Raw genomic sequence first — 9,657 nt, forward strand, 5'->3', positions numbered from 1 at the left:
TGCGTCTTCCTCGGTAGTATAGTGGTTAGTATCCCCGCCTGTCACGCGGGAGACCGGGGTTCGATTCCCCGCCGGGGAGGCACATCCGATTTGTAATTGCTGCTCTATCACTCGCCGAACTTAGTGTAGGTCGTTTGCGGCTACTAGCACCATATCTCTCGCACACAGGCACCTGTCTACAGCGCATCCTCGGTAGTATAGTGGTTAGTATCCCCGCCTGTCACGCGGGAGACCGGGGTTCGATTCCCCGCCGGGGAGATGCGATTTTTATCTCACAACCCTGTTCGAGTGTTGCGCGTATGTGGGTCGTAAGAGCATTAACTTTGCGATCGTGGAGTGTAGTTGGCGCAAAATCTTAAAAAATGCTACAACTTAGGAAGTGGTTCTCGCATTCTTCACATTTCAGAATTGCGGGGTATGCTGTTAACGCTGTATCAAAGCACCCCAGCCGACGCTGTGGGCGTAATAATCGAGCTCGGCACAGTCCGCAAAAGAAATAATTTTAGCAGAGCGTGGTTTCGATCCACGGACCTCTGGGTTATGGGCCCAGCACGCTTCCACTGCGCCACTCTGCTGCCTGGGGTTGCGCCGGCTCTTCGCCACGTGACGTGGGACACTTGGAAAGTGTTGTCTGCGTCGCTTTCACACGCCTGTATTTAATTGCGTATCATCTCCTACAGCTCTCAGCTTGACTTGTCTCGACTTTGCTCGACTGACGCTACGCTGACGCTTGCAGGCAGCGATATTTACCACGATCGACTCGACATGCAGCTGCGAGATGCACAGGAGCAACAAAGCACTCCACGGTGCGGCGACATACGAAATCCACTGCCCAGCTACGCGTCGGCAACTAACAAAACGCCGACCCTGCCAGGATTCGAACCTGGAATCTTCTGATCCGTAGTCAGACGCGTTATCCGTTGCGCCACAGGGCCAGTGGCAGCATTTCTTTCTACGAGACAAGTGCAATTCGCTAAGAAACGTGTTCTCCATGGCTGAGCAAGCTCCCAAGGAAGGTACCTTTCGTGCAGCTGCGTGGCCGCAGTGCGCCTGCGGAGCTTAGAGCTTGCCACGCATCTGCTCTCGCTGTTCGACAGGTAGCAGAAGGCAAGGCGCGCGTTTTCCCACGTTTTCTCGACGACGAGAGCCGGTTGATGTGCATGTAAGCGTAGCATATGAAACAAGAATAGCACGAAGCATTGGTAGTCAGGTGCCAAAGTCGCAGTATGGCATCAGGTGGCGATCGTATGTTTCTGTGGCCACCACTGGTTTGCAGCAAAGTGAATACCGCTAACTGAAAGCACTCTGTTGTAGCCCCAGTGGCGCAATTGGTTAGCGCACGGTACTTATAAGGCAGTAGCCGTGAGCAATGCCGGGGTTGTGAGTTCGAGCCTCACCTGGGGCATACTTTTATTTCTTAGCAGCTGTCTCTGACAGCAACAGGAGGCTAGGTTTGAGATGTATCAGCTATTTGAGTAACATAATTGTGCATTCGAGACGCTAGCTGCGTCTTCCTCGGTAGTATAGTGGTTAGTATCCCCGCCTGTCACGCGGGAGACCGGGGTTCGATTCCCCGCCGGGGAGGCACATCCGATTTGTAATTGCTGCTCTATCACTCGCCGAACTTAGTGTAGGTCGTTTGCGGCTACTAGCACCATATCTCTCGCACACAGGCACCTGTCTACAGCGCATCCTCGGTAGTATAGTGGTTAGTATCCCCGCCTGTCACGCGGGAGACCGGGGTTCGATTCCCCGCCGGGGAGATGCGATTTTTATCTCACAACCCTGTTCGAGTGTTGCGCGTATGTGGGTCGTAAGAGCATTAACTTTGCGATCGTGGAGTGTAGTTGGCGCAAAATCTTAAAAAATGCTGCAACTTAGGAAGTGGTTCTCGCATTCTTCACATTTCAGAATTGCGGGGTATGCTGTTAACGCTGTATCAAAGCACCCCAGCCGACGCTGTGGGCGTAATAATCGAGCTCGGCACAGTCCGCAAAAGAAATAATTTTAGCAGAGCGTGGTTTCGATCCACGGACCTCTGGGTTATGGGCCCAGCACGCTTCCACTGCGCCACTCTGCTGCCTGGGGTTGCGCCGGCTCTTCGCCACGTGACGTGGGACACTTGGAAAGTGTTGTCTGCGTCGCTTTCACACGCCTGTATTTAATTGCGTATCATCTCCTACAGCTCTCAGCTTGACTTGTCTCGACTTTGCTCGACTGACGATACGCTGACGCTTGCAGGCAGCGATATTTACCACGATCGACTCGACATGCAGCTGCGAGATGCACAGGAGCAACAAAGCACTCCACGGTGCGGCGACATACGAAATCCACTGCCCAGCTACGCGTCGGCAACTAACAAAACGCCGACCCTGCCAGGATTCGAACCTGGAATCTTCTGATCCGTAGTCAGACGCGTTATCCGTTGCGCCACAGGGCCAGTGGCAGCATTTCTTTCTACGGGACAAGTGCAGTTCGCTAAGGAACGTGTTCTCCATGGCTGAGCAAGCTCCCAAGGAAGGTACCTTTCGTGCAGCTGCGTGGCCGCAGTGCGCCTGCAGAGCTTAGAGCTTGCCACGCATCTGCTCTCGCTGTTCGACAGGTAGCAGAAGGCAAGGCGCGCGTTTTCCCACGTTTTCTCGACGACGAGAGCCGGTTGATGTGCATGTAAGCGTAGCATATGAAACAAGAATAGCACGAAGCATTGGTAGTCAGGTGCCAAAGTCGCAGTATGGCATCAGGTGGCGATCGTATGTTTCTGTGGCCACCACTGGTTTGCAGCAAAGTGAATACCGCTAACTGAAAGCACTCTGTTGTAGCCCCAGTGGCGCAATTGGTTAGCGCACGGTACTTATAAGGCAGTAGCCGTGAGCAATGCCGGGGTTGTGAGTTCGAGCCTCACCTGGGGCATACTTTTATTTCTTAGCAGCTGTCTCTGACAGCAACAGGAGGCTAGGTTTGAGATGTATCAGCTATTTGAGTAACATAATTGTGCATTCGAGACGCTAGCTGCGTCTTCCTCGGTAGTATAGTGGTTAGTATCCCCGCCTGTCACGCGGGAGACCGGGGTTCGATTCCCCGCCGGGGAGGCACATCCGATTTGTAATTGCTGCTCTATCACTCGCCGAACTTAGTGTAGGTCGTTTGCGGCTACTAGCACCATATCTCTCGCACACAGGCACCTGTCTACAGCGCATCCTCGGTAGTATAGTGGTTAGTATCCCCGCCTGTCACGCGGGAGACCGGGGTTCGATTCCCCGCCGGGGAGATGCGATTTTTATCTCACAACCCTGTTCGAGTGTTGCGCGTATGTGGGTCGTAAGAGCATTAACTTTGCGATCGTGGAGTGTAGTTGGCGCAAAATCTTAAAAAATGCTACAACTTAGGAAGTGGTTCTCGCATTCTTCACATTTCAGAATTGCGGGGTATGCTGTTAACGCTGTATCAAAGCACCCCAGCCGACGCTGTGGGCGTAATAATCGAGCTCGGCACAGTCCGCAAAAGAAATAATTTTAGCAGAGCGTGGTTTCGATCCACGGACCTCTGGGTTATGGGCCCAGCACGCTTCCACTGCGCCACTCTGCTGCCTGGGGTTGCGCCGGCTCTTCGCCACGTGACGTGGGACACTTGGAAAGTGTTGTCTGCGTCGCTTTCACACGCCTGTATTTAATTGCGTATCATCTCCTACAGCTCTCAGCTTGACTTGTCTCGACTTTGCTCGACTGACGATACGCTGACGCTTGCAGGCAGCGATATTTACCACGATCGACTCGACATGCAGCTGCGAGATGCACAGGAGCAACAAAGCACTCCACGGTGCGGCGACATACGAAATCCACTGCCCAGCTACGCGTCGGCAACTAACAAAACGCCGACCCTGCCAGGATTCGAACCTGGAATCTTCTGATCCGTAGTCAGACGCGTTATCCGTTGCGCCACAGGGCCAGTGGCAGCATTTCTTTCTACGGGACAAGTGCAGTTCGCTAAGGAACGTGTTCTCCATGGCTGAGCAAGCTCCCAAGGAAGGTACCTTTCGTGCAGCTGCGTGGCCGCAGTGCGCCTGCAGAGCTTAGAGCTTGCCACGCATCTGCTCTCGCTGTTCGACAGGTAGCAGAAGGCAAGGCGCGCGTTTTCCCACGTTTTCTCGACGACGAGAGCCGGTTGATGTGCATGTAAGCGTAGCATATGAAACAAGAATAGCACGAAGCATTGGTAGTCAGGTGCCAAAGTCGCAGTATGGCATCAGGTGGCGATCGTATGTTTCTGTGGCCACCACTGGTTTGCAGCAAAGTGAATACCGCTAACTGAAAGCACTCTGTTGTAGCCCCAGTGGCGCAATTGGTTAGCGCACGGTACTTATAAGGCAGTAGCCGTGAGCAATGCCGGGGTTGTGAGTTCGAGCCTCACCTGGGGCATACTTTTATTTCTTAGCAGCTGTCTCTGACAGCAACAGGAGGCTAGGTTTGAGATGTATCAGCTATTTGAGTAACATAATTGTGCATTCGAGACGCTAGCTGCGTCTTCCTCGGTAGTATAGTGGTTAGTATCCCCGCCTGTCACGCGGGAGACCGGGGTTCGATTCCCCGCCGGGGAGGCACATCCGATTTGTAATTGCTGCTCTATCACTCGCCGAACTTAGTGTAGGTCGTTTGCGGCTACTAGCACCATATCTCTCGCACACAGGCACCTGTCTACAGCGCATCCTCGGTAGTATAGTGGTTAGTATCCCCGCCTGTCACGCGGGAGACCGGGGTTCGATTCCCCGCCGGGGAGATGCGATTTTTATCTCACAACCCTGTTCGAGTGTTGCGCGTATGTGGGTCGTAAGAGCATTAACTTTGCGATCGTGGAGTGTAGTTGGCGCAAAATCTTAAAAAATGCTACAACTTAGGAAGTGGTTCTCGCATTCTTCACATTTCAGAATTGCGGGGTATGCTGTTAACGCTGTATCAAAGCACCCCAGCCGACGCTGTGGGCGTAATAATCGAGCTCGGCACAGTCCGCAAAAGAAATAATTTTAGCAGAGCGTGGTTTCGATCCACGGACCTCTGGGTTATGGGCCCAGCACGCTTCCACTGCGCCACTCTGCTGCCTGGGGTTGCGCCGGCTCTTCGCCACGTGACGTGGGACACTTGGAAAGTGTTGTCTGCGTCGCTTTCACACGCCTGTATTTAATTGCGTATCATCTCCTACAGCTCTCAGCTTGACTTGTCTCGACTTTGCTCGACTGACGCTACGCTGACGCTTGCAGGCAGCGATATTTACCACGATCGACTCGACATGCAGCTGCGAGATGCACAGGAGCAACAAAGCACTCCACGGTGCGGCGACATACGAAATCCACTGCCCAGCTACGCGTCGGCAACTAACAAAACGCCGACCCTGCCAGGATTCGAACCTGGAATCTTCTGATCCGTAGTCAGACGCGTTATCCGTTGCGCCACAGGGCCAGTGGCAGCATTTCTTTCTACGAGACAAGTGCAATTCGCTAAGAAACGTGTTCTCCATGGCTGAGCAAGCTCCCAAGGAAGGTACCTTTCGTGCAGCTGCGTGGCCGCAGTGCGCCTGCGGAGCTTAGAGCTTGCCACGCATCTGCTCTCGCTGTTCGACAGGTAGCAGAAGGCAAGGCGCGCGTTTTCCCACGTTTTCTCGACGACGAGAGCCGGTTGATGTGCATGTAAGCGTAGCATATGAAACAAGAATAGCACGAAGCATTGGTAGTCAGGTGCCAAAGTCGCAGTATGGCATCAGGTGGCGATCGTATGTTTCTGTGGCCACCACTGGTTTGCAGCAAAGTGAATACCGCTAACTGAAAGCACTCTGTTGTAGCCCCAGTGGCGCAATTGGTTAGCGCACGGTACTTATAAGGCAGTAGCCGTGAGCAATGCCGGGGTTGTGAGTTCGAGCCTCACCTGGGGCATACTTTTATTTCTTAGCAGCTGTCTCTGACAGCAACAGGAGGCTAGGTTTGAGATGTATCAGCTATTTGAGTAACATAATTGTGCATTCGAGACGCTAGCTGCGTCTTCCTCGGTAGTATAGTGGTTAGTATCCCCGCCTGTCACGCGGGAGACCGGGGTTCGATTCCCCGCCGGGGAGGCACATCCGATTTGTAATTGCTGCTCTATCACTCGCCGAACTTAGTGTAGGTCGTTTGCGGCTACTAGCACCATATCTCTCGCACACAGGCACCTGTCTACAGCGCATCCTCGGTAGTATAGTGGTTAGTATCCCCGCCTGTCACGCGGGAGACCGGGGTTCGATTCCCCGCCGGGGAGATGCGATTTTTATCTCACAACCCTGTTCGAGTGTTGCGCGTATGTGGGTCGTAAGAGCATTAACTTTGCGATCGTGGAGTGTAGTTGGCGCAAAATCTTAAAAAATGCTGCAACTTAGGAAGTGGTTCTCGCATTCTTCACATTTCAGAATTGCGGGGTATGCTGTTAACGCTGTATCAAAGCACCCCAGCCGACGCTGTGGGCGTAATAATCGAGCTCGGCACAGTCCGCAAAAGAAATAATTTTAGCAGAGCGTGGTTTCGATCCACGGACCTCTGGGTTATGGGCCCAGCACGCTTCCACTGCGCCACTCTGCTGCCTGGGGTTGCGCCGGCTCTTCGCCACGTGACGTGGGACACTTGGAAAGTGTTGTCTGCGTCGCTTTCACACGCCTGTATTTAATTGCGTATCATCTCCTACAGCTCTCAGCTTGACTTGTCTCGACTTTGCTCGACTGACGCTACGCTGACGCTTGCAGGCAGCGATATTTACCACGATCGACTCGACATGCAGCTGCGAGATGCACAGGAGCAACAAAGCACTCCACGGTGCGGCGACATACGAAATCCACTGCCCAGCTACGCGTCGGCAACTAACAAAACGCCGACCCTGCCAGGATTCGAACCTGGAATCTTCTGATCCGTAGTCAGACGCGTTATCCGTTGCGCCACAGGGCCAGTGGCAGCATTTCTTTCTACGGGACAAGTGCAGTTCGCTAAGAAACGTGTTCTCCATGGCTGAGCAAGCTCCCAAGGAAGGTACCTTTCGTGCAGCTGCGTGGCCGCAGTGCGCCTGCAGAGCTTAGAGCTTGCCACGCATCTGCTCTCGCTGTTCGACAGGTAGCAGAAGGCAAGGCGCGCGTTTTCCCACGTTTTCTCGACGACGAGAGCCGGTTGATGTGCATGTAAGCGTAGCATATGAAACAAGAATAGCACGAAGCATTGGTAGTCAGGTGCCAAAGTCGCAGTATGGCATCAGGTGGCGATCGTATGTTTCTGTGGCCACCACTGGTTTGCAGCAAAGTGAATACCGCTAACTGAAAGCACTCTGTTGTAGCCCCAGTGGCGCAATTGGTTAGCGCACGGTACTTATAAGGCAGTAGCCGTGAGCAATGCCGGGGTTGTGAGTTCGAGCCTCACCTGGGGCATACTTTTATTTCTTAGCAGCTGTCTCTGACAGCAACAGGAGGCTAGGTTTGAGATGTATCAGCTATTTGAGTAACATAATTGTGCATTCGAGACGCTAGCTGCGTCTTCCTCGGTAGTATAGTGGTTAGTATCCCCGCCTGTCACGCGGGAGACCGGGGTTCGATTCCCCGCCGGGGAGGCACATCCGATTTGTAATTGCTGCTCTATCACTCGCCGAACTTAGTGTAGGTCGTTTGCGGCTACTAGCACCATATCTCTCGCACACAGGCACCTGTCTACAGCGCATCCTCGGTAGTATAGTGGTTAGTATCCCCGCCTGTCACGCGGGAGACCGGGGTTCGATTCCCCGCCGGGGAGATGCGATTTTTATCTCACAACCCTGTTCGAGTGTTGCGCGTATGTGGGTCGTAAGAGCATTAACTTTGCGATCGTGGAGTGTAGTTGGCGCAAAATCTTAAAAAATGCTACAACTTAGGAAGTGGTTCTCGCATTCTTCACATTTCAGAATTGCGGGGTATGCTGTTAACGCTGTATCAAAGCACCCCAGCCGACGCTGTGGGCGTAATAATCGAGCTCGGCACAGTCCGCAAAAGAAATAATTTTAGCAGAGCGTGGTTTCGATCCACGGACCTCTGGGTTATGGGCCCAGCACGCTTCCACTGCGCCACTCTGCTGCCTGGGGTTGCGCCGGCTCTTCGCCACGTGACGTGGGACACTTGGAAAGTGTTGTCTGCGTCGCTTTCACACGCCTGTATTTAATTGCGTATCATCTCCTACAGCTCTCAGCTTGACTTGTCTCGACTTTGCTCGACTGACGATACGCTGACGCTTGCAGGCAGCGATATTTACCACGATCGACTCGACATGCAGCTGCGAGATGCACAGGAGCAACAAAGCACTCCACGGTGCGGCGACATACGAAATCCACTGCCCAGCTACGCGTCGGCAACTAACAAAACGCCGACCCTGCCAGGATTCGAACCTGGAATCTTCTGATCCGTAGTCAGACGCGTTATCCGTTGCGCCACAGGGCCAGTGGCAGCATTTCTTTCTACGGGACAAGTGCAGTTCGCTAAGAAACGTGTTCTCCATGGCTGAGCAAGCTCCCAAGGAAGGTACCTTTCGTGCAGCTGCGTGGCCGCAGTGCGCCTGCAGAGCTTAGAGCTTGCCACGCATCTGCTCTCGCTGTTCGACAGGTAGCAGAAGGCAAGGCGCGCGTTTTCCCACGTTTTCTCGACGACGAGAGCCGGTTGATGTGCATGTAAGCGTAGCATATGAAACAAGAATAGCACGAAGCATTGGTAGTCAGGTGCCAAAGTCGCAGTATGGCATCAGGTGGCGATCGTATGTTTCTGTGGCCACCACTGGTTTGCAGCAAAGTGAATACCGCTAACTGAAAGCACTCTGTTGTAGCCCCAGTGGCGCAATTGGTTAGCGCACGGTACTTATAAGGCAGTAGCCGTGAGCAATGCCGGGGTTGTGAGTTCGAGCCTCACCTGGGGCATACTTTTATTTCTTAGCAGCTGTCTCTGACAGCAACAGGAGGCTAGGTTTGAGATGTATCAGCTATTTGAGTAACATAATTGTGCATTCGAGACGCTAGCTGCGTCTTCCTCGGTAGTATAGTGGTTAGTATCCCCGCCTGTCACGCGGGAGACCGGGGTTCGATTCCCCGCCGGGGAGGCACATCCGATTTGTAATTGCTGCTCTATCACTCGCCGAACTTAGTGTAGGTCGTTTGCGGCTACTAGCACCATATCTCTCGCACACAGGCACCTGTCTACAGCGCATCCTCGGTAGTATAGTGGTTAGTATCCCCGCCTGTCACGCGGGAGACCGGGGTTCGATTCCCCGCCGGGGAGATGCGATTTTTATCTCACAACCCTGTTCGAGTGTTGCGCGTATGTGGGTCGTAAGAGCATTAACTTTGCGATCGTGGAGTGTAGTTGGCGCAAAATCTTAAAAAATGCTACAACTTAGGAAGTGGTTCTCGCATTCTTCACATTTCAGAATTGCGGGGTATGCTGTTAACGCTGTATCAAAGCACCCCAGCCGACGCTGTGGGCGTAATAATCGAGCTCGGCACAGTCCGCAAAAGAAATAATTTTAGCAGAGCGTGGTTTCGATCCACGGACCTCTGGGTTATGGGCCCAGCACGCTTCCACTGCGCCACTCTGCTGCCTGGGGTTGCGCCGGCTCTTCGCCACGTGACGTGGGACACTTGGAAAGTG

General features: G+C 53.4%; 33 non-coding genes across 33 annotated transcripts; 20 read left to right on the forward strand and 13 right to left on the reverse strand.

Annotated features, from left to right (window-relative positions):
- The first annotated feature begins 7 nt into the window (after positions 1-7).
- On the forward strand, positions 8-79 carry Trnad-guc. Its single transcript has one exon. It is a non-coding gene; the product is annotated as a tRNA-Asp (tRNA).
- Positions 80-186: 107 nt separating this feature from the next.
- Positions 187-258, forward strand: Trnad-guc. Its single transcript has one exon. It is a non-coding gene; the product is annotated as a tRNA-Asp (tRNA).
- A 245-nt stretch (positions 259-503) lies between these two features.
- Positions 504-575, reverse strand: Trnam-cau. Its single transcript has one exon. It is a non-coding gene; the product is annotated as a tRNA-Met (tRNA).
- A 287-nt stretch (positions 576-862) lies between these two features.
- Positions 863-935, reverse strand: Trnar-acg. Its single transcript has one exon. It is a non-coding gene; the product is annotated as a tRNA-Arg (tRNA).
- A 378-nt stretch (positions 936-1,313) lies between these two features.
- Positions 1,314-1,405, forward strand: Trnai-uau. The gene is given in 2 exon segments: positions 1,314-1,351; positions 1,370-1,405. It is a non-coding gene; the product is annotated as a tRNA-Ile (tRNA).
- Positions 1,406-1,512: 107 nt separating this feature from the next.
- Positions 1,513-1,584, forward strand: Trnad-guc. The gene has a single exon. It is a non-coding gene; the product is annotated as a tRNA-Asp (tRNA).
- A 107-nt stretch (positions 1,585-1,691) lies between these two features.
- On the forward strand, positions 1,692-1,763 carry Trnad-guc. Its single transcript has one exon. It is a non-coding gene; the product is annotated as a tRNA-Asp (tRNA).
- Positions 1,764-2,008: 245 nt separating this feature from the next.
- On the reverse strand, positions 2,009-2,080 carry Trnam-cau. Its single transcript has one exon. It is a non-coding gene; the product is annotated as a tRNA-Met (tRNA).
- A 287-nt stretch (positions 2,081-2,367) lies between these two features.
- Positions 2,368-2,440, reverse strand: Trnar-acg. The gene has a single exon. It is a non-coding gene; the product is annotated as a tRNA-Arg (tRNA).
- Positions 2,441-2,818: 378 nt separating this feature from the next.
- Positions 2,819-2,910, forward strand: Trnai-uau. The gene is given in 2 exon segments: positions 2,819-2,856; positions 2,875-2,910. It is a non-coding gene; the product is annotated as a tRNA-Ile (tRNA).
- Positions 2,911-3,017: 107 nt separating this feature from the next.
- Trnad-guc lies at positions 3,018-3,089 on the forward strand. Its single transcript has one exon. It is a non-coding gene; the product is annotated as a tRNA-Asp (tRNA).
- A 107-nt stretch (positions 3,090-3,196) lies between these two features.
- On the forward strand, positions 3,197-3,268 carry Trnad-guc. Its single transcript has one exon. It is a non-coding gene; the product is annotated as a tRNA-Asp (tRNA).
- A 245-nt stretch (positions 3,269-3,513) lies between these two features.
- Positions 3,514-3,585, reverse strand: Trnam-cau. The gene has a single exon. It is a non-coding gene; the product is annotated as a tRNA-Met (tRNA).
- Positions 3,586-3,872: 287 nt separating this feature from the next.
- On the reverse strand, positions 3,873-3,945 carry Trnar-acg. Its single transcript has one exon. It is a non-coding gene; the product is annotated as a tRNA-Arg (tRNA).
- Positions 3,946-4,323: 378 nt separating this feature from the next.
- Positions 4,324-4,415, forward strand: Trnai-uau. Its single transcript is given in 2 exon segments — positions 4,324-4,361; positions 4,380-4,415. It is a non-coding gene; the product is annotated as a tRNA-Ile (tRNA).
- Positions 4,416-4,522: 107 nt separating this feature from the next.
- Trnad-guc lies at positions 4,523-4,594 on the forward strand. The gene has a single exon. It is a non-coding gene; the product is annotated as a tRNA-Asp (tRNA).
- Positions 4,595-4,701: 107 nt separating this feature from the next.
- Positions 4,702-4,773, forward strand: Trnad-guc. The gene has a single exon. It is a non-coding gene; the product is annotated as a tRNA-Asp (tRNA).
- Positions 4,774-5,018: 245 nt separating this feature from the next.
- Trnam-cau lies at positions 5,019-5,090 on the reverse strand. The gene has a single exon. It is a non-coding gene; the product is annotated as a tRNA-Met (tRNA).
- Positions 5,091-5,377: 287 nt separating this feature from the next.
- On the reverse strand, positions 5,378-5,450 carry Trnar-acg. The gene has a single exon. It is a non-coding gene; the product is annotated as a tRNA-Arg (tRNA).
- A 378-nt stretch (positions 5,451-5,828) lies between these two features.
- On the forward strand, positions 5,829-5,920 carry Trnai-uau. Its single transcript is given in 2 exon segments — positions 5,829-5,866; positions 5,885-5,920. It is a non-coding gene; the product is annotated as a tRNA-Ile (tRNA).
- A 107-nt stretch (positions 5,921-6,027) lies between these two features.
- Trnad-guc lies at positions 6,028-6,099 on the forward strand. Its single transcript has one exon. It is a non-coding gene; the product is annotated as a tRNA-Asp (tRNA).
- A 107-nt stretch (positions 6,100-6,206) lies between these two features.
- Trnad-guc lies at positions 6,207-6,278 on the forward strand. Its single transcript has one exon. It is a non-coding gene; the product is annotated as a tRNA-Asp (tRNA).
- Positions 6,279-6,523: 245 nt separating this feature from the next.
- On the reverse strand, positions 6,524-6,595 carry Trnam-cau. Its single transcript has one exon. It is a non-coding gene; the product is annotated as a tRNA-Met (tRNA).
- Positions 6,596-6,882: 287 nt separating this feature from the next.
- On the reverse strand, positions 6,883-6,955 carry Trnar-acg. The gene has a single exon. It is a non-coding gene; the product is annotated as a tRNA-Arg (tRNA).
- Positions 6,956-7,333: 378 nt separating this feature from the next.
- Trnai-uau lies at positions 7,334-7,425 on the forward strand. Its single transcript is given in 2 exon segments — positions 7,334-7,371; positions 7,390-7,425. It is a non-coding gene; the product is annotated as a tRNA-Ile (tRNA).
- A 107-nt stretch (positions 7,426-7,532) lies between these two features.
- On the forward strand, positions 7,533-7,604 carry Trnad-guc. The gene has a single exon. It is a non-coding gene; the product is annotated as a tRNA-Asp (tRNA).
- A 107-nt stretch (positions 7,605-7,711) lies between these two features.
- Trnad-guc lies at positions 7,712-7,783 on the forward strand. The gene has a single exon. It is a non-coding gene; the product is annotated as a tRNA-Asp (tRNA).
- Positions 7,784-8,028: 245 nt separating this feature from the next.
- Positions 8,029-8,100, reverse strand: Trnam-cau. The gene has a single exon. It is a non-coding gene; the product is annotated as a tRNA-Met (tRNA).
- A 287-nt stretch (positions 8,101-8,387) lies between these two features.
- Trnar-acg lies at positions 8,388-8,460 on the reverse strand. The gene has a single exon. It is a non-coding gene; the product is annotated as a tRNA-Arg (tRNA).
- A 378-nt stretch (positions 8,461-8,838) lies between these two features.
- Trnai-uau lies at positions 8,839-8,930 on the forward strand. Its single transcript is given in 2 exon segments — positions 8,839-8,876; positions 8,895-8,930. It is a non-coding gene; the product is annotated as a tRNA-Ile (tRNA).
- A 107-nt stretch (positions 8,931-9,037) lies between these two features.
- Positions 9,038-9,109, forward strand: Trnad-guc. Its single transcript has one exon. It is a non-coding gene; the product is annotated as a tRNA-Asp (tRNA).
- A 107-nt stretch (positions 9,110-9,216) lies between these two features.
- Trnad-guc lies at positions 9,217-9,288 on the forward strand. Its single transcript has one exon. It is a non-coding gene; the product is annotated as a tRNA-Asp (tRNA).
- A 245-nt stretch (positions 9,289-9,533) lies between these two features.
- On the reverse strand, positions 9,534-9,605 carry Trnam-cau. The gene has a single exon. It is a non-coding gene; the product is annotated as a tRNA-Met (tRNA).
- Between the last annotated feature and the right edge of the window lie 52 nt (positions 9,606-9,657).

The sequence above is a fragment of the Schistocerca americana genome, chromosome 8, assembly GCF_021461395.2.
Source record: "Schistocerca americana isolate TAMUIC-IGC-003095 chromosome 8, iqSchAmer2.1, whole genome shotgun sequence".
Taxonomy (NCBI): domain Eukaryota; kingdom Metazoa; phylum Arthropoda; class Insecta; order Orthoptera; family Acrididae; genus Schistocerca; species Schistocerca americana.